The sequence below is a fragment of the Haliaeetus albicilla genome, chromosome 24 (genome assembly GCF_947461875.1).
Source record: "Haliaeetus albicilla chromosome 24, bHalAlb1.1, whole genome shotgun sequence".
In the NCBI taxonomy this organism is placed as follows: domain Eukaryota; kingdom Metazoa; phylum Chordata; class Aves; order Accipitriformes; family Accipitridae; genus Haliaeetus; species Haliaeetus albicilla.
In genome coordinates this window covers 21,155,069-21,173,170 of record NC_091506.1, presented here as the reverse complement: position 1 = coordinate 21,173,170, position 18,102 = coordinate 21,155,069, and the positions used below count along the sequence as shown (strand labels likewise).

At 35.9% G+C, this 18,102-nt stretch overlaps 1 protein-coding gene across 3 annotated transcripts in view; it reads right to left on the bottom strand.

Moving 5' to 3' along the window:
• The window catches only part of ATP2B2 (ATPase plasma membrane Ca2+ transporting 2), a 440,214-nt gene that overhangs the window by 418,666 nt on the left and 3,446 nt on the right, over positions 1-18,102 (bottom strand). The window contains exon 1 of one of the 3 annotated variants that reach the window (XM_069769738.1): positions 7,005-7,130. The exons of the other annotated variants lie outside the window; for them this stretch is intronic. The gene's annotated coding sequence lies outside the window, so the exon portion shown is untranslated. Of the gene's footprint in view, positions 1-7,004; positions 7,131-18,102 lie in introns of those variants that run through there. 3 annotated transcript variants of the gene reach the window in all.

The following is an 18,102-nucleotide window of genomic DNA, read 5'->3' as shown; positions in this document are numbered from 1 at the left end:
GCTTTATATTGCACCTTTTCTCATCCTCTACACTGATATCTCCCTGCCTGAAATTTAATTTCAGCAACTCTTCATTAAGTATTTCTTCCAAAGTTAAACAATTTCAAAACAAGTCTGCAACAGCAGAATTTCTAACAACTATAGCAAAACAAACAAACAAAATCTTTTAGAGTACTTATCAGATAAAAGCATATATGTTGCTTTTGCTACACACATCGTATAATAGCACACAGAGCTACTGTAATAATCAGATGGTGGGAAATGCCCTGGATGAAGAAATACATGCATTTATTTTAGATGAAAGCCGCTGGCATAGAGCATGGTTCTACTCTATTCTGAATTATGTATGTGTGCATTTCTTGATGAGCCTAAAAATAATACATGCTTTAGATTTTAATCCATTTTGAGAATGAGAATATGAACAAACGAATATAGACATCTTAGATTTTCCTACTTTCAGTACTTACGGAAGGGGTTGTCCGTATCACTTATCATGCAGTCATTTTTGAAGTAAATGGACTGCGTTTTCTTGAGAAGTCAGTCAAACTGCAGTCAAATGAAAACCTCAGTAAAGAGCATGTCATTCCTCCAAACGACATCCAGTTAGCAGAGGAACATTTTGCAGAAGTCAATGGGATTGGTAATAATAGAGCCAGCAAGCTGCAGGAAAAATTAAGTGTGTCTTGGGGATAGCTGGGGAGTGCAGGAGTAGGAGAAAGAGGTCATAACTAAAACTAATTATTATTTGAAGTTATATTTGACCAAGAGGCTAAGCTGGGAAAAATGTGAGAGCAGAAGTTTCAGAATATAAAACATCTCATTTTGAGATCAAAGTGAAAGATTTCTTTCTGGACAATTTAATGTTTCATGTTAAAATATTTTTATAATGTTACCTTCTCATTTCAGAATTCACCTGATTTTAAGAAAATCTGGAAAACATTTAGTTTTAATTGAGCCAGCAAATATTTTAGGCTGAAAAGCAAAGCCTTACAGATTGTTTTGCCAACAATTCTATAATTGCTGCTTCAGTTCAATTCTGGTTTTGTTTCTTGCAAAATATTTGGTTCAGCCACTGAGAATATGAAAGCAAACAAAATTTACCAACGTTAGGTCAGCAATAATTCACAATGATTTTAGTCCAATGTGGAATGCAAGTGTGCTCCTCATAGCCGAGTAAAATCATCAGTTAAGATTCTTACAGTATAGATGCTTATATGACTAACGTAACACTGCCATTAGTTGGTACCTACACTGGCAGGCATAGCTAAGAGGTATCTTTCAGGACTCAGGTGTGTTCACCTTCTCTAAGCTGAAAACAAAACTTCAGCAAGGATAAATAAGGCAAAGACTTTCATTTTTAAATACTGCTGTTCCTCAGTGCTGGTAGTACTGAAAGGGCAAAGAGTAAGACTCAGCAGCTTCCTCTAGGAAAATCTGGGCAATTGATTCCCTGTCTTTGATGCCATCAACAGGAAACTGCCTCTAAGCTCTTACCTAGGCATATGGAAAAAGCATGGGCCAAGGAAATAGTTAAGAAAGAGACAGAAAAATAACCAAAATTGCATTAAGTTTGCTTTGTATAGTGACTTCTGAGGTCTTCGCTTACAGTCTCCTCCCCTCCTCAACAGTTAGCATTTGTACTTTGATTCCTTTGTGCATAGTTTGGAATGTTGAAAATAATTAATATTTTAGCAAGGATAAAAGGTTATGCAGCTTGAAGTCTATTACTTACTTACAGAAGAGGTATACCCCAGAGGGCAGTTGTTAAACAAACATGCCTCCAACCCAGAAGTGGAAGGACCACTTCCAAGGATGAGAAAGCAGCTCAGTCATTATTCATTTTTATTACAGTGGTACCCAGGCACTGCATAAATATTATTTCTGTCTCAGTAGTCTCTTGCTGAGCAAACCAACAGGATGCCAATTAGTGATCACTTTCTAATCTTATTTTTAGTTCTCAACTTTAAACATCTGTTTACTGGTAAACTGACCAAAGTCTCTTTACCTACTTGAATTGTCCAAACAACATTCAGCTGAAGCTGAATCAGCAGCCTGATTGTGAATTGATAAACAGATAGATAAAAATAAAATAATGGTGCCTTGTTAGTAAGCTGTTAGCTTGTAGTTTTTTCCTTCCTGGGGAGATGATATCAAAGATAGACAAATATTCAATTCTGAGTTCAATTATAACTTTTCTGATAGAATACTTTATCAAATATGTTCAAGCCTCATTTTCTACAACCAGTTGTAAAGATATATTGTCCAAATAAGCTTAAGATAAGTATTAATTGAGATAAATAACTTAAACCATTTATAAAAGTAACACCTTAGGAATTGGGAAAGAGGCCTGCTATAAACTTCTTTTATGCAACAGTGTGAAATTCAGTCTTTGTACCACGTTATACCAGCTTAATTTATATTAATTCTTAAAGGCAGTCAGTATAAGCATACTGAAAACAAAAGAAAGCCATTAGGGAATAATAAGTTTTCAAAAACTTTAAACATTATTTTATGCAGCCAAGGCACTCTGCTAATTTCAACTCATAAGAGCTAGATGATATTTATTCTTACTGTTAATACCTTTGTAAAATACAAAAAGCCAAAACAAATAAGAAAAACAGAAAACTACATACACATAAATGAATGTATGTGTCCACGTGCAAAGAATAAATATGCACTGTATTTCTATAGCATCTAGGCCAGATCAAATTTTTAATTATCATGCTGTATATGTAAATGTCAAGCATATTAGCAAGATGCAAAGACACCCAATCTCATACAATACAAAACATTTACATGTTAAGAAAGTGTCATGTATTTCTAATTCACAGTAATTTCTACTATGTTTCTGTGTTCTATTCAGTAGTCAGATATGAAATGACATCTTTCAGAGAAATACTTAGTCTACTGCCCCTAAAACAAACAGAAAGAAGAAAACATTCCTTTTGTGCCCCAGGATACAGAAAACAGAAAGATTGTTTGCACTGGGTGGTAATTAAATGATACTGAGGACAGCATGTGTGTGTTTATGTACATGCACACATTCACCATTTACTCTGAGTTGTAATTAAATGATGTTGTGTTTGTATGCACACACACTTATCTTTGCCAAATCAAAGAGAACAGAAAAACAGTTCAAACAGTACAGAAAAATCAGCTAAGAGAGAGAGACAGAATGCATCAGGTTTTAAGCTTTCCTAAATCTTTCATGTATGAAATGTTAGTAATTAATACATGGTAACTCTTCAAAAAGCACAGCCCTGACCTGGCAACTGCAATTCATAAGGCTTTTGACTTGTTTGAATAAATTTACAAAGGTTTATCTTTTCTGCTCATACAAGTAATTATTCTTCTCATTCACACCATTTACTTTAAAACTTGTCATTTCTAAATTTTACCATGACACTGTGAAACATTTTGAATCATCGACATGGGGTTAACAATGTATCTAGAGCAGTACTAAACAAAACTAAGGTTACAATCTTTGCTAAAAGTCATTCACAGATTTTTAACAATCTCTAAAGCTATGCTAAGTTTATACTGGTTATACTTCAGAGCCAGTTACACTTACTCAGCAGAAAATTAATTTTACAGTTAACACGCACAATCAAGTGACTCCATGGAGAATTCTTGTGTCTATGTTCAAAAGCATTTATTTATGCAGCAATGAAATGTCTGTATAATTACATTTTATAAATGTTTATAGCTCATCTTTCAAAACAGCTAAATAAAGAGGGATTTAACTGAAAATTAAAGGTACTTAATGCACACTGAAAAGCAGAAATTGAAAGGACTGTTTATTTGTTATAAGAGCTGTTAAGGAAGGAGAAACAGGCTGTCCATCTGAATGGACTTAGAGATTAGATTACCATTAGAATGAAGATGTATGGACAATTTTTAGTTTTTATATTCAATAGCTTACAAACATATTCAGCCTTAATTGCTGTGTTTCTGCCCTACTATTCTTGAATAACTGTTTTATTCTCTACTTCTATATAGGAACTGCAAAAGGTCACATCATCAGTAGGGAAGGTAAAAGAATAACAAACTGATGTTTCCTAAAGGACATTTGAAATTAAAATGTGGTTTTGACACACACTACTAATGTCTCTGCTTAGCAGTATTACTGCCCTTGATAACAGTGCTTATTTTCAGGTGAGTATTTTGCCTATTGTATATTTTATGCACTAATTATCTGTAGAAGATAACATTTATTCATATTACTTTTAATTACTCTAATGTAGTAGCATGGCAGTAGATTTTTAATTTATGCTGCATATTCACCTTCTGTTGGTCCATTGACGGCTATGCGAGAAAGTTCATAAACTATCAAATTAGCAAAACATTTCTACTGAAATAAACCACTGAATTGTTAGAAATGCAAAAGCCAATAAGCAGTAAGGAAATATTCCAAGTGTGAGCATGCCCACTCGATTCAAATGCAGTTATGAATTTGCCTTTATCTGCATTCTGCCTACAGTCTACAGAACACTATAGAAATGGAAAACCATACCTGAAGTCTAGACATGCAGACAGGATAGTGGGTGCAATACACAGATTTCAGGTCTGTTTGCCATTTTCCCCACAGAGGACTCTTAGGCAGATGCCCACCTTGAGTTCCACAGGGGAACAAAACAACACACAAAACCTGTAGAAAAACCACTACCACTCTCCTCTGCTTCTGGAGGGGGGCGGGGGGTTGTGGAGTTTGAGGCATGATGGCCAGTGAAGGTTTTGCCTCATCAGCTGCCTCTTCCTCTTATTCTCCTCAGAACTTACATTAACGATTCAATACAAATATTTTCAGAAGTTTTCAACATCCATGGCCTTATTTTTGTTTTTATCCAATACTTGGAGTAATTGGGCTAAGTTCTGTCCAAGTTGAGATTAAAAAACTCAACTTTTTCACTCATGCCACGAACTTTCTCTTGGTCAAGGCATTTCCTTTGCTTGCCCTGGCCCGGTTGCCTTAGGTAACAATACTGTCAGCTCCTGTGGTCTATTCAGTCCTAACTTTCTAAATGCTAATTTTCTTCCAGTTTCCAATATTGCAAGACGGGAAGTAAAGCTGGATTCTGAGAAATACAGTCACTAAATACACTCTTTTGCACTTGAGAGTCCAAGTTCATAATCAGTCAAGGATTGCCCTGCATTCTCTTTTGAAAGAGCCTTGGGAATATAATTCATTTCCTATGCCTTCATCCACTTCACACAGTCATTAGACCTGAAACTTTTCACAGTGAAAACACATACCATACGCTGAACTCTGCTGTCTGTAGAGATACATCTCATATTTGTAGCATTACACAAAAGTCAGCCACATTGTCATAAATAACTAGTTCAGATGGCATTCCCTTCACTGCCCAGAGAATAGAGATTACAGAATACCCTAATCTGGGACCACCTAATTTTATAACCTTGCTGTTCCTTAAAAAGTCTTTCATGTATATCAAGTATTTTTTAAAATTAGCCTACCAGTAAAGGTGAATCTCCTTAAGTCTACAATTAGAATTATTGTTTGGAGGGTTTATTCTAATCCCAGCTTCTACTCACCATAACTACACTGGAATTCAGTGTAACATAGCTGATAAGAATGCCTTATTCATGGCGCTTTGATATTAAGTTTGAGCTTATCTAACAGAACGTGGATTTAATTACTAGAGGAAGGATCTCTTTCAAAAAAAAAAACACAACAAAAACAAACAAAAAAAACCCACAAAAACCAAAACAAACAAAAAGAACAACAACAAAAAAACAACCCCCCAAAACAACCAAAAAAAACCCAGAAAAATGCTGAATACTACTACTTGATTTCTGTAATCTGTTCTAGTAAAATGGCACCACAGAGCATATCAAGGCTTAAACTTAATATGTACTTTCTTCATATTCAGGCACTTTTCTCAAGTTCATTAAACGATTCTGTGTCTCTAAACTTCCTGGCAACTGGATACTCCACTTTATACGCACTTCTTGCCCCAGTGAGTTTAAATGCTATATTACACTCTCAATTGAACATTAAAAGGGCAATGTTACTCACTAGGAATTTCATGCAGCTGTATTAATGCTGACTACTCTAGCAGAGAACTGGCTTCCAAAGCAGCCCCAGAATTATCTTGTAGACATTACTATCAAGAAACTGAAAAAATCCTAATCAGGTTACTCCTTATAAAAATGAGGAAGTAGGCAAAAGAAAAATTGGGGGTTTGTTTCTTTTTAAAGTAACATTTGGGGTATTTTTTATTTTTTTCCACACAATTATGAAGGATTTTACTTTTTTTAAAAGGAGACTCAAAAACAAAACAAAAGCTCATTTTGCAGTATTATCTGACTCCAGAAATGACAACTTGCAAGGAAACGATCAAATATCATGGAGATGATGCACAGAAAAACTTGTGCCAGAAACAGAAAATTAAATTAATTAATTTAATAATCTGTCTGTATCATCACAGCCAAATACTCATCTGTAAAAAGCATACCCTTTTGGTGCCCCACTTGGTACAGAGTTCTAGCACCATCCTCACTGAAACTGGTGCCTTCTAAGATCAAATCTTCAGCCTGCAGCCTACCTTACTATTCACAGTTGGACAGGGTTTCACAAATATTTATAGATAGGAAGCACTTCACAGAAGTTCCTTGTAATTCCTAGTTCTACATACGTGAAAAGTTATTTGTCCTTCAGAAAGCTGAGATATTATTATGTGTATTAATAAGTATCTTCTGAAGTATATTTTTAATGTATGTTGTATTTAAAAATAAGCCTTTACCTTAAAATGATCTCAAACAGCTATTCATATAAACAACAAATAATGTTTTGTTATTTCTATGAATACAGCAAAGATTACTACAGCTGGACTAATTTGCGAAGAACTTCAATTCCTACCAACCCTCGTGGTGCTAAAAAGCATCTTGGATAACAGACTGAAAAAAAAAGAGGAAAAAACCCCACAACTTTAAAATATTCTGAGTTTCTCAGAACAAAGATATTTTGACCACTGTTACCGTACCTTTGAACCTCTACGATCCTGTTGTGTAAGAATGAGAAAAGTGAATATGAAAAGATGCCATCAGTCCCATGAGACTGTCATAGACACACAGTAGCTGATACATGACCGTAGCTGAGGGAAACCTGCCTTCCACCTTCAGGAAGAATTTGAAATGAGAATATAAATTGCTCTGAGTTGGCAGATATATTTTTTCCTCCCTTATCAATCTTACTCTCATATTCCTATGCATACACTTCTACATGTGCTTCCATATTCACTTGTCAGTTATCTCAAACAGAAAGGAAGCATCTAGGAAAAAGCCACAGTACTGGATTGGAGGCGGGGAGAACTTAAAACCAAGCTTCCAGGTCATCACTGCCTCTGCAAGTTGATTACTCAACTCCCTACTAATCTGCTGCACAATGCAATTTGATTTCAATTTCCCAAGGAGGTGGAGGAAGGGAGAGAGGAGAATGTATCCAGCTGATGAAGCCCCGCTTAGGTTAAAATCTGTTGAAAGCTCTCTGCAGAGAAATGCGCAGAAGGTATTGTAGACGAAATAATGACTGTTCATGTTTCCCCACTACATTTTCCTTTATTTAGTTAACAAAAATATTTAATTATCATTTTGTTAAACTTTACTCACAATATCGTCTAACACATACCAAAATCCTATCTCAGAAAAAATTATTTTTTTCTAATAGGAATAGAATGTGATTCAGTTTCTTGAATTTTTTTTCTTAATCAAAAATTGTAACATTTTGGTAATTAAAATTAGTAGTGGTACTTGATATATAGCTTAAAAAATATTTTTCCTTCTCCTGCAGGCAAGATTTAAATGCCTCTGGCACCATCACTGGACTAAATAATTAAAGAATTTATTTGCCACACTACTTTAACAAAACAGCTCTTGAACATTTCATTCAAAACACTGAACTTATTTTCAGTGTTTTGAAGAGGAAGCTTGACTGAGACTTATATTTTGCAAAACTGGTTTGCTTCATTACTTGTACATTTCAACGTTAGATCATCAAACACTTCATCAGTTTACTTCCAATTTAATCTGTCATTTCCACAGCAATATCCTATTGGAAGTTACTCAGTCTGCATATTTGACGAAGACCAGCTCATTAGTTTCTTATCTACCAACCTGCTTAATTACAGCACATAGTATAATTTCATTAATTTCAACAGAATTTTTATGTCATTCTATAGACTGATTTTCCTATTTTGATCCTGTTTCTAATAGGTATTTTGATCATTGCTACAGAAACTGCCATCCACACAGTATAAAGTTCAAAAAGATAAAGCTCATTTTGTATATCTTAAAGTGCCAAATGCAGCACACAAAGTAAAAGAACATTATGACATTAACCATGACTCGTAACAGTTGGCCTTTGAATCAGATCAAAATGGTACTTCTTCAAAGCTATATCTGCTCTAATCAAATATAATGTAAAGCAACAAGGGACTTTCACTCAAATATTTACAGAGGCGTGTTTTTAATTATACAATTGAAATATTTCAACTTTATTACACTGGGGAGATTTACATGAGCTTATTATGACTTTATAGACTTGATCTGGTTTAAATTATGAAACTCCTTTATAACTTCCTATGTAAAGATCCAGATTAGAATTTCTTTAATCAGCTCAAAGGTGTAACACTTGAATTAACCATTCTTACAGTGTGCTTTTCATGATAGGGACATAATGCACACACACAAAATAGGTACACAGATTTGCTCAACAGAAAAACAGTGAAATAAACAAAGCAAAGGCAGTGTGTTCTAGCACTGTGACTGATAGGCAATTAGCACTAGGTATGACTTGGGCTGTACAGACTTCTTTTTAAAGAGTCCCAGTACTTCAAAGATTTATTTTTGAAAGCGGTCTTTCACTTGCCACATATATATATCCACTTGCCACATATATGTCTGCCAAATCACAATGGTAATTCTGTTTCATTAAAACATCAGAACATTGTTTGGTCAAAACTTCACTTTATCAAAAGTCCAACTACTCATTACTTACCTACCTACTTCACCCAGATTTCCATTGGAAAGAAAAATAAAAAAAAGTATCCTAGCTGTGAAGGTGACTCTCATAACTAATATACTGAAATGCATTTGGGGAATCCTGGGTCTGATTAATTTTGAGTGATCTGAGATGTGAAAGTTGTGTTGTCAATCAGAGCAGGAACTTGGGGCAGTGTCCTGGTTTCAGCTGGGATGTAGTTAGCTGTCTTCCTAGTAGCTGGTACAGTGCTATGTTTTGAGTTCAGTATGTGAAGAATGTTGATAACACTGATGTTTTCAGTTGTTGCTCAGTAGTGTTTAGACTAGAGTCAAGGATTTTTCAGCTTCTCATGCCCAGCCAGGGCACCTGACCCAAACTGGCCAACAGTGTATTCCATACCATGAGACGTCCCATCTAGTTTAGGAACTGGGAAGTGGGGGGGGCAGGGATTCGCCGCTCGGGGACTGGCTGGGTGTCGGTCGGCAGGTGGTGAGCAATTGCCCTGCGCATCATTTGTACATTCCAATCCTTTTATTACTACTGCTGTCATTTTATTAGTGTTATCATTATCATTATTAGTTTCTTCTTTTCTGTTCTATTAAATCATTCTTATCTCAACCCAGGAGTTTTACTTCTTTTCCTGATTTTCTCCCCCCTCCCACTGGATGGGGGGGAGTGAGTGAGCGGCTGCGTGGTGCTTAGTTGCTGGCTGGGGTTAAACCACGACAGGCAGCTTTCTCAAAAGCCAAGTCTGTACCTCAGAATCCCTGACAAGGGAGTGACACATTGAAGTTTCCATCCCAATGGAAATGTAAGTTTTATAACCTCCACACTCCTACAAATAAAAAAAACTGTCTGGTTAGTTGTATATGTCCATGTTATAAAAAAGCAGGATGCATTGTATTTTCATTATTTTAGCCTGATCGAGAGACACTTTTTAAGTTTCGCCTTCTGATCAATCCAGCCAGCCGTCACAACTGGTAACATTATGTGGAGCCCTTTCAGAGACAAGATGACTAAAAATAGCTGTCAATAAATAGGATACCTGTAGAATAGTTTCAAAAGTGACTAATGCTTTGAAAAATTGAAATGGTTAACTAGATTTCATTTTAAGAAAATAAGTTCTAAATATTTTCTGAGAAAATAAGCCTTTGTAAGAGGTCTTATATAGGTAACTCAAAAATTGAGAACCAAAATGGTCTTTACATGTATTTGAAAACTACTGGACAGAGTGCTAACTGGGGTACCTGGATCGAGAAGCCCAGCTTTGAATTCCTGAGTACAGACTGCTTCACTAAGGTAATGAGGAAAATCCTCGTTGTATTAGTTTTACTGAGAAATTGGAAATTCACTTTAGTAGATAATGCAGGTCCTACTGTTACAAAGGCAGCAGTTATCATTAAGTCTGATCAATTTGCAAACACCAAAAGAACACAATTTTTGGAATATCGGAACACAATTACTCTCTAATACTTTAATGTCCAATAGTTCTCTAAGTTAATTGGTCAGTGCACAATGTCAGAAACTTTATTGAAAATATTATGCCACAAAGGCTTACAGCATACCATTTTGCTGTGAAGAAAACCATCCTTCTCTCCAGGTCTGTCTGTGTAGATACAGCCCCTAATTCAACAAAGCACTTAGGCCTGATGTTTAATGCTTTATTTCAGCAGAATTCAAATGCACATGTAAGTGCTTTGTTGAACAAGGAGGGATTTAGGCATATGCTTAAGTACTTCACTGAACTGGGACCATGCTACTATTTATAGAAAGCTTTTTGTTCCGGTTTTATTGTTCAACACTTATAGTCATCCTATGGCTTTTCCTTCTGTATACCTTCCCCTCACACAGCAAAGCTTTTAGGGCTACAATTTTCTTCCAAAATTCATAGGTTTAAAATTAGAATGGATATCATAAGCTCCTCCAATCTCATATTTCTTTCACCATATTTACACAGAAATATGAAAAAAAAATTAGGCTAAATCATAGGAAAGTTATGAAGCCAGAAGTCATATATAATAATGGGTTGAAAAAGCCTTCCCCCCCCTGCACTGAAAAAAGCATTCACATAGGAACTAAACACTAACATATGCACCCTTAAGTGTTCATTTCAACTTCTGCAAGCGTCCTTCTATATGCAATACTCTGTTCCACAGATGAAGAAATTCAGGCAGGGTCATATCTGAAGCAGAATTTTATTCAACTTGAAAAGACATCAGTACTGTACACCCATTGCTGCTGCAGAGAGGCAGACTGCTAACAGGACTGCATGGTGTCGTGAGAAGACAAAAATACTTCCAAATGACTCCCAGTTCAACAGCAGTACCTCTGTATTTTCATTTAGAAAAATATCTCTCTCCATTGCAGAGGGATCTGGACCTATCAGCTCATCTTTCAGTGATAATAAACATATTTTCACAAATCTTTGTTTTGATTAACCAACCTCTTTTCACAGATATTGATATGATAACAAAAATTCCACATCTCCCTAAAAATCTCTAAATATTATGTCTGTTTTATTAACAATACCAGTGATGCACTGCTGTTCTTTTATAGATTTTATGTCCCTCACAAACATATACATGGGGCTTCTATTTTTTATATTTATACACAGATTATCCAAAGACAGTGCTGTGCTTCTGGGATGCTTGAAAATCTGGTTGGATAAAACTGGTAGGTTTAATTGACATCGCTCTGTTCAAACAGCTGTAAAAGGCATGTTTCCATCCAAATCAATATCAAATATAAGACTGTTTAGGAATTCAAATGGTTTAAGGGGAAAGGATTCATCTAGATATTTTTTGAGGATAGAAAGAGAGAGCTAAAATGAAAGAGGAGAGACAGGCAGTAAAAGACAAAGAAAGAGAAGGAATGATGAAAACAGCCAGCTCCTCAGTGGTGCGTAACAGCAAAGTCTGCGGCATTGGACATCCCTGTGCACTGATGGAGGGAAGCTGGGAGGGAAGGCTGGGCACTGCTGCTGTTTCGTTTGATGCAGAGCCCATGCTGCACAGCAGTAATAGCTACTGCATAGCCCACCTCCCACTTCCCTTCCCAAGGAAACCCACCACTGAGCTTTTGCTATGGAAAGCTGGCAAAGAGAAACTCACTTTGCCTGATTCTTCCTGCGCTCAGGGGAATGGGGTCTTATACATCCTTGTAAATACTGGTACATAAACAGCATCAAAGAAGAATCCATCATCCATTTCTCCTGTAACTCATGACTTTCAATTGTGGCTACCTAGATGCATTGGAAGGGGGAAAATTATCCCCCAAAAGCACATTATTTCATCAGAGCACTCTAACAACGTAACCCAAAGCCACTAAAATCAATGAGAGAAACTTTTCATAATTTTCAGGAGGTACTGAATCAGACTCCAATAATCTTCAGTTGAATTATTAATTGTAACTGGTAAGCCATTATGATGGGAAGATCTCTGTTAGTCACCAATTTAGAGTGCAATTTTCAAAAACATCCAACTTATAGATGCACAAATCCCATTGACAAGCCAACAGGACTTAAAATTCCATTTGGCTTCCCTTCCTCGCCTTTTTAAAAATCCTGCCCTTAATACATTAAATATTTCTACTGCGTTTTCTATAACTTATTTGACAATCAGGCCATAAATGTTACTTGGAAGTGGTCTCTTGACAAGAACGCAACACTTCGTGCCAAGTTTACAAATGTGATATTCCCTCCCTAGCGCAGGATGAAATTTTAACTGAAAGGGTATTCTGTTCTGGGCAGGTTCTTCTACTTGAAATGCACTGGTTCTCAGAATGGTGCCTGCAAGAAGAACACCAAAAAAACTGATGTTTTCACATAGAGAAGAGACTTGGTTGTTTGTGTATATGTAGAACCTAGCACACTTCACTTCTCTTTAAGCAAGTGACTTTAATACTCTTTTCAAATAACATTACAAATATCTTGCTGATACAAACAGTGCTTTGCACTTACAACAGCATTTTCTATCCAAAATTCTTAGTAGCTTTACAAGTAGTGATGAATTAACCCTTGAAACATGCAGGTTAGGTGCATACCATAGCAGTTTAATTATTAATCTGAAACAACAGCCCAGCAAAGGCAAGCAACTTGCATGAAGGCAGAAAATGTCCCCTAACAAAGCAAGTAAAAACACACAGAGTCTTAGCTCCCTCATGCCATGCCCTAGCCATCACATACATGTATTTTTTTAATCTTTTCATGCTGCTCCCTTGAGGAGGAAACATGGTATATTATTAAGGTGGACCTGCGCTAACAAGATAAAGGTATGAACATGGAAGAGGTTACTAACACGGCAGTTGTATTTTATTCTGATTTAATAGGAAAGCACTGGCTGAGATTTTAAGGGCAGCAATACATTTCAAGTAAGCATTATCACAAGTCAAGAGAATTCACTAGCATATTGAAAGAAAGATGTGAAAGCAGCACAAAAAAAGAAGTGGAATTCAGGGCAGCAACTTCAGCAAACTCAGCCAAATGGTTTGTAACATCACTTGAAGAGATGATCAAGGAGTTCAGGAAAACTGATAGTTATCAACAAAGCCTGTATAAAATAGTGCAGCAGATTATCTCAGCGCAGAGGGAATGTAGGAAGCATTGTAAGAGACTATTACTGTTACACCCAGAGTCTTTAAAGGCTTTGACTATTAGAAGAGATTGTACAAAAGGTGAAACAAGAACATTTAACAAAGAACAAGTAGAAAAGAATGGCACAAACATCTTAGGTATGATCCAGATGAGCCAACACACAAAAGGATCAACAACTAATAAGGGACATTAAAAGGCAATAGGAAAACGATCTACAAATACAGCAGAAGAAAGTGGGAGACAGAGATAAGCAGAGGTTCTAGAATTTAATAGGAAAGGACAGAAAATAACATATGGTTAAGAGAAAGCTGAAGTACTCAGTACCCTCTTCATACTCTTTTAATGTCTCCATCTAAAGGATAATGAAAAGCAAAAAAAATTCTGAAGTGATTTTTACCAAGAAGACAGGACTACAGGCCTGAAGAAAAAGAATAGGCTAAAAAACATCAAAAGAAGCCCATACTCAGTTTGATAGAGAATGATGAAGTTCACTGCAGAGTACTTAAGGAATTACCTAAAGCCATCCCCAAACATTAGCTATTATATTCAATAATGCACGAAGGAAGGGTAAAGTTCCCAAAGGACTGTGGAGAGGCAAAAATAGTATGCAACTTCAAAAGGAGAAGCAAGTCAGAGTCTAGATACTGCAAACCAATCCACCTCCCTTTTATACCAAGGAAGATGCTGAAATGAGTTAAATCATCAAGATTAAGTGCCTGAAAATAATCAAATCGTCAAACCAATGAGATTTCCTTTTTCGTATGGTAACCTGCCTACTAAAGAAGGAAAACCCAGTAATAGGCAATTTATACTGGCTACAGTAAGGCTTTCAGTAACTGTCCAACATGATATTTTCATGGGACAGTAGGACTGATATGAAATCACAGCTTAGCAGGGGATTGATATGAAATTGCAGCTTAGTGGGTGCACAGTTTCTTAAAAAACAAACTGCCACACAAATTAAAAGTGATTACTAAAATTCGCTGTCAATGGAATGCAATTTCACATGGCACACTGCAAGAATATATATCACAGCTGACTGTATTCGTTAACAAATTTCAGTAGAGAAAAATGTTTGAGAAGTAAGCAGGTAGGGTTCATATCACTTTCAGTCCACAAGCCAACAAGATCAAAATTCAAAATAAAACTTGATATATTGAAGAACTTGTTGAAAAGTAAACTGTAAGCAGAGCAAGTGCAAATCTAGAAATCAAGTAAAAATACAAAATAGAGATAAGCTAAGTTCTGCTGGAAGGGATCTGGAAGCCATTGTAGACTATAAGTAACAAAAAGTACAATGGTATTTTAAAAAAAGGCATATGTCATGCCAGGATGTATAACAGGAGTGCTGCACATAAAGTAACCTTTCCATTTTTCTCTACTGTCCAGAAACTTGCAAAACCTGAGTCAAAAAAAGGAAGGGGAAAAAAAAAATCACAAGAAAATTCACAGTAAATGCAACTCTGTCTTGTCATCTTATTTAGCTAGGGAGCAATAAATGTTAGCAGTGCCAAGAAAAAATATGACAGGAACACTGTTGGGTCACACAAAAAGCAACATAATACTGTATCTTCTGGAGGAAACAAACCTATTAACACCAACCCTCACAGACCATAATGGCATTTTCTTGTTTCTACTGCTCTCAAATTCTTTAGCAGTTGACACAGAATCAGCGGGGCTACAGTGTATAACATTAATTTTTCAGAGTATTTAACCTTTCAAGAAGAATCATTCTACCTCTCCCAGAACAATTCTTGTGACATTTGCATGTTTAACCAAAAATGGGCCTAGTTTTTGTCAGGGCTTTTGGACACTTGGTACTTACCGTAATTAAGAAAAACCCAATAACATGTAATAGATCTTTTCCAGATAAAGTTTTGACATTTTGTCTTCGTGTAATTACTTTCTATTATTTATAGGCCAAAACTTATGCCAGTCTTCTACTTTTAGTCCACAAAAACTGATTTTTAAAGCTAGTAAAATACTTCACACATTAGAAAAATGCTGGTGAACATGTAGATTTTGTAGAATAAAGCAATGCATTAAAACTGCACTTGAACTTAAGACTACAAGTTCAATGCAGCAAAGCATTTGTATATGCACCTAATATTGCCACCAATTAGTTTTTCTTACGTAAGTTTATTTTCAAAACTACAATTTTGCTTTTACTGTGATTGTGGGCCAGCACCTAAAAATGCACAGATCAGTCTCCTGAGGTGACAATGAATCAAAATCTTATTTTTTTTTAATAAACTGAATTTACCTTAAGCTTCAGCAATTGCTATCAACAGAATTGCAAAGAAATCTGATGATAGCAAAGAATGTTTTTCTGCTCTTGATTATCAAAAATCTCCTCATTTAATACTGCTGCTTAAAAAACATTTCGAGACACCTATTAGAATACTTTCTAGGGACCCAACAACCTATTGGGAGTTTCCAGTTTTGGTTACAGCTAACATTCCCTGAAAAAAAAATTCCTATTATTTCAATCCTATTAAACATTATTAGCCTGTTTAAATAATAACAATGTTACAAAAAAGGTTTAAAATACCAAGAAAATACTTGCATCACAAAAACTGAAATGCCAGATAGTCTAATATATGGGCCTATTTTGTATGTTCTGCTGAATGCAATCACACCTTCCATGATGGAAGATTTCCCATTAGTGGGAATAACTTCCACTGATGAAGAACCGCTATTCAATAAGCAGGATAGAATATATATGATCACCAAATATATTCAAGGTGACACTGTGACTTTTCCACAGTAAAGCTATCCAGAGGCTTGGAAAGTATCTCCTGCTTATAACGAGATATCAAAAGGAATACGTTAGGTGTTAGCCTCACTGTTAACCACCAAGAAAAAGCTCTTCTTCATCAGAAAACTGCTGAATCCTAAGGCATTTTAAAGAGAGATGCATGTAATATGGAGTGGACATGAGCAGCTGCAATATTTTTAAGCAATCTTCATCCCTGCTGGATGATTTTATATTAGACGTACTTTTCATGAAGTTCAATATAAGTTATTTTAGGCGTGTTAATAAATAAGTTAGGCTAAAGATAATTCCCACTATGGGAATTAAACACTATGGAATTAATGACTTATTAATCTTAGAAATATAAATGCTGAACAGAGACAGCTTCTGGGCTTCATACTGCACAAAGTTTTTCAAAACTTGAAATGCACATTTAAGGTCAAACGGTTGTGAAGCTTGGTAGGTGTGAGAGGGAAACATGATTCAGTCTTGCAGCTCTGAATCCTGTCCCTTCAACAATTAAAATCAATTCTTCCTTGATGAATTTGCAAACCCATGTGATGGTTTCCATATATACATACAATGCATACATAATCAGACTGCTACATGCAGGCAGGACAAACTACCTCCTTCACAAGAAGCACCAATGAAAGAAACCAGTTTTGGTTCTGAAAAACCCAGCGCTACTACTTTTTAAAGGGGTTCCACTACACAGTTAATAAATTCACTGTGCCAACAAAGATTCTTGTAATATGACAACTGTACTACCTAGTACATAATATCACCGTTGCTGCTCTTTCACAGATGTTCAGAAATTGCACCACAATGTTGCCTTCACAAGTATTTGGCACTCCAAATATGGCAACTTCTGGAACCTGAGCAGTTCTTGGGACGTATGGCATTGAAATAGGAGTGATGGGAAGACTAAAATCTGCCAGCAATGTGAGGCCTTTAGATCAGAGGAGAGAAACAGCTGAAAGCAGATAAATAAGCTCCCACAAGATGATTCCTATCGAGGCTATGAGGACATTGACCTGAGCATTCAAACTGAAGAAACTCAGGCTCTTCAGAAATGATGTCTTTTTCCACACACTTAAAGGTGTGCAATGAACCCTTCAAAATACACTTCCTATTGTACATGTTACATATGCAGCAACTTCTGCCTCCAAGAAACATTTAAGCCTTTTTGGTTTACATTCCAGTGTATGGAGGGAGTCCCTGCAGCACACCAGCTATTTTATTTATATGTTACAAAATATTTAAGAATGAAATATGTGAAAACAAGGCTTTTCACATAATGACCTTTAGATACAAGCCCATGCTGATGCGTATGGGGTCACCCAGGAAAATGCCAGTTAACACATCACTTAGGATATGCTATATTAGATCAAATAAATGTGAAAGAGTTAGTCGCACCTATAAAATGGAAGTCTGAAATATTTTGCTACTAAATAACTCCATTTATGGAAGATGAAACGTTTTTCAGACTAGGCTTTGGCAAAAAATAAGCCTTTCTGATTTAACTGGTAGTTTTGTAGCATGAGTATACTGAGACCAACATGTACCTCAGCAACTGACATGCATTACTGTTACGTCTATTATCCTATTACATGTAAATATTATTTGTCCACGCTCACTTTTCCTTTCTTAAAGATTTTAGATTTTTTCCTTTTCAGATAATTAAAAATATTTTATCCTTCTGCATTTGCCAGTTCTATTCTTAACATAAATAGTCTGCATTTATACTCATCTTTA